A 3970-nucleotide genomic window follows, 5' to 3' on the forward strand; every position below is an offset into this window, starting at 1 on the left:
ACTAAACTGATGCAGTCCCAACATATTACTAGTCTCCCTGGTTGCACCTCCTCTATCCACTACTAAACTGATGCAGTCCCAACATATTACTAGTCTTCCTGGTTGCACCTCCTCTATCCACTACTAAACTGATGCAGTCCCAACATATTACTAGTCTTCCTGGTTGCACCTCCTCTATCCACTACTAAACTGATGCAGTCCCAACATATTACTAGTCTTCCTGGTTGCACCTCCTCTATCCACTACTAAACTGATGCGGTCCCAACATATTACTAGTCTTCCTGGTTGCACCTCCTCTATCCACTACTAAACTGATGCGGTCCCAACATATTACTAGTCTTCCTGGTTGCACCTCCTCTATCCACTACTAAACTGATGCAGTCCCAACATATTACTAGTCTTCCTGGTTGCACCTCCTCTATCCACTACTAAACTGATGCAGTCCCAACATATTACTAGTCTTCCTGGTTGCACCTCCTCTATCCACTACTAAACTGATGCGGTCCCAACATATTACTAGTCTTCCTGGTTGCACCTCCTCTATCCACTACTAAACTGATGCGGTCCCCAACATATTACTAGTCTTCCTGGTTGCACCTCCTCTATCCACTACTAAACTGATGCAGTCCCAACATATTACTAGTCTTCCTGGTTGCACCTCCTCTATCCACTACTAAACTGATGCGGTCCCAACATATTACTAGTCTTCCTGGTTGCACCTCCTCTATCCACTACTAAACTGATGCGGTCCCAACATATTACTAGTCTTCCTGGTTGCACCTCCTCTATCCACTACTAAACTGATGCAGTCCCAACATATTACTAGTCTTCCTGGTTGCACCTCCTCTATCCACTACTAAACTGATGCGGTCCCAACATATTACTAGTCTTCCTGGTTGCACCTCCTCTATCCACTACTAAACTGATGCGGTCCCAACATATTACTAGTCTTCCTGGTTGCACCTCCTCTATCCACTACTAAACTGATGCGGTCCCAACATATTACTAGTCTTCCTGGTTGCACCTCCTCTATCCACTACTAAACTGATGCGGTCCCAACATATTACTAGTCTTCCTGGTTGCACCTCCTCTATCCACTACTAAACTGATGCGGTCCCAACATATTACTAGTCTTCCTGGTTGCACCTCCTCTATCCACTACTAAACTGATGCGGTCCCAACATATTACTAGTCTTCCTGGTTGCACCTCCTCTATCCACTACTAAACTGATGCGGTCCCAACATATTACTAGTCTTCCTGGTTGCACCTCCTCTATCCACTACTAAACTGATGCGGTCCCAACATATTACTAGTCTTCCTGGTTGCACCTCCTCTATCCACTACTAAACTGATGCAGTCCCAACATATTACTAGTCTTCCTGGTTGCACCTCCTCTATCCACTACTAAACTGATGCGGTCCCTACATATTACTAGTCTTCCTGGTTGCACCTCCTCTATCCACTACTAAACTGATGCGGTCCCAACATATTACTAGTCTTCCTGGTTGCACCTCCTCTATCCACTACTAAACTGATGCGGTCCCAACATATTACTAGTCTTCCTGGTTGCACCTCCTCTATCCACTACTAAACTGATGCGGTCCCAACATATTACTAGTCTTCCTGGTTGCACCTCCTCTATCCACTACTAAACTGATGCGGTCCCAACATATTACTAGTCTTCCTGGTTGCACCTCCTCTATCCACTACTAAACTGATGCGGTCCCAACATATTACTAGTCTTCCTGGTTGCACCTCCTCTATCCACTACTAAACTGATGCGGTCCCAACATATTACTAGTCTTCCTGGTTGCACCTCCTCTATCCACTACTAAACTGATGCGGTCCCTACATATTACTAGTCTTCCTGGTTGCACCTCCTCTATCCACTACTAAACTGATGCGGTCCCAACATATTACTAGTCTTCCTGGTTGCACCTCCTCTATCCACTACTAAACTGATGCAGTCCCAACATATTACTAGTCTTCCTGGTTGCACCTCCTCTATCCACTACTAAACTGATGCGGTCCCAACATATTACTAGTCTTCCTGGTTGCACCTCCTCTATCCACTACTAAACTGATGCAGTCCCTACATATTACTAGTCTTCCTGGTTGCACCTCCTCTATCCACTACTAAACTGATGCGGTCCCTACATATTACTAGTCTTCCTGGTTGCACCTCCTCTATCCACTACTAAACTGATGCAGTCCCAACATATTACTAGTCTTCCTGGTTGCACCTCCTCTATCCACTACTAAACTGATGCAGTCCCAACATATTACTAGTCTTCCTGGTTGCACCTCCTCTATCCACTACTAAACTGATGCGGTCCCAACATATTACTAGTCTTCCTGGTTGCACCTCCTCTATCCACTACTAAACTGATGCAGTCCCAACATATTACTAGTCTTCCTGGTTGCACCTCCTCTATCCACTACTAAACTGATGCGGTCCCAACATATTACTAGTCTTCCTGGTTGCACCTCCTCTATCCACTACTAAACTGATGCAGTCCCAACATATTACTAGTCTTCCTGGTTGCACCTCCTCTATCCACTACTAAACTGATGCAGTCCCAACATATTACTAGTCTTCCTGGTTGCACCTCCTCTATCCACTACTAAACTGATGCGGTCCCAACATATTACTAGTCTTCCTGGTTGCACCTCCTCTATCCACTACTAAACTGATGCGGTCCCAACATATTACTAGTCTTCCTGGTTGCACCTCCTCTATCCACTACTAAACTGATGCGGTCCCAACATATTACTAGTCTTCCTGGTTGCACCTCCTCTATCCACTACTAAACTGATGCGGTCCCAACATATTACTAGTCTTCCTGGTTGCACCTCCTCTATCCACTACTAAACTGATGCGGTCCCAACATATTACTAGTCTTCCTGGTTGCACCTCCTCTATCCACTACTAAACTGATGCAGTCCCAACATATTACTAGTCTTCCTGGTTGCACCTCCTCTATCCACTACTAAACTGATGCGGTCCCAACATATTACTAGTCTTCCTGGTTGCACCTCCTCTATCCACTACTAAACTGATGCGGTCCCAACATATTACTAGTCTTCCTGGTTGCACCTCCTCTATCCACTACTAAACTGATGCAGTCCCAACATATTACTAGTCTTCCTGGTTGCACCTCCTCTATCCACTACTAAACTGATGCGGTCCCAACATATTACTAGTCTTCCTGGTTGCACCTCCTCTATCCACTACTAAACTGATGCGGTCCCAACATATTACTAGTCTTCCTGGTTGCACCTCCTCTATCCACTACTAAACTGATGCAGTCCCAACATATTACTAGTCTTCCTGGTTGCACCTCCTCTATCCACTACTAAACTGATGCAGTCCCAACATATTACTAGTCTTCCTGGTTGCACCTCCTCTATCCACTACTAAACTGATGCGGTCCCAACATATTACTAGTCTTCCTGGTTGCACCTCCTCTATCCACTACTAAACTGATGCAGTCCCAACATATTACTAGTCTTCCTGGTTGCACCTCCTCTATCCACTACTAAACTGATGCAGTCCCAACATATTACTAGTCTTCCTGGTTGCACCTCCTCTATCCACTACTAAACTGATGCGGTCCCAACATATTACTAGTCTTCCTGGTTGCACCTCCTCTATCCACTACTAAACTGATGCGGTCCCCAACATATTACTAGTCTTCCTGGTTGCACCTCCTCTATCCACTACTAAACTGATGCAGTCCCAACATATTACTAGTCTTCCTGGTTGCACCTCCTCTATCCACTACTAAACTGATGCGGTCCCAACATATTACTAGTCTTCCTGGTTGCACCTCCTCTATCCACTACTAAACTGATGCGGTCCCTACATATTACTAGTCTTCCTGGTTGCACCTCCTCTATCCACTACTAAACTGATGCAGTCCCAACATATTACTAGTCTTCCTGGTTGCACCTCCTCTATCCACTACT

Source organism: Salvelinus fontinalis, chromosome 40 (assembly GCF_029448725.1).
Source record: "Salvelinus fontinalis isolate EN_2023a chromosome 40, ASM2944872v1, whole genome shotgun sequence".
Classification (NCBI taxonomy): Eukaryota; Metazoa; Chordata; class Actinopteri; order Salmoniformes; family Salmonidae; genus Salvelinus; species Salvelinus fontinalis.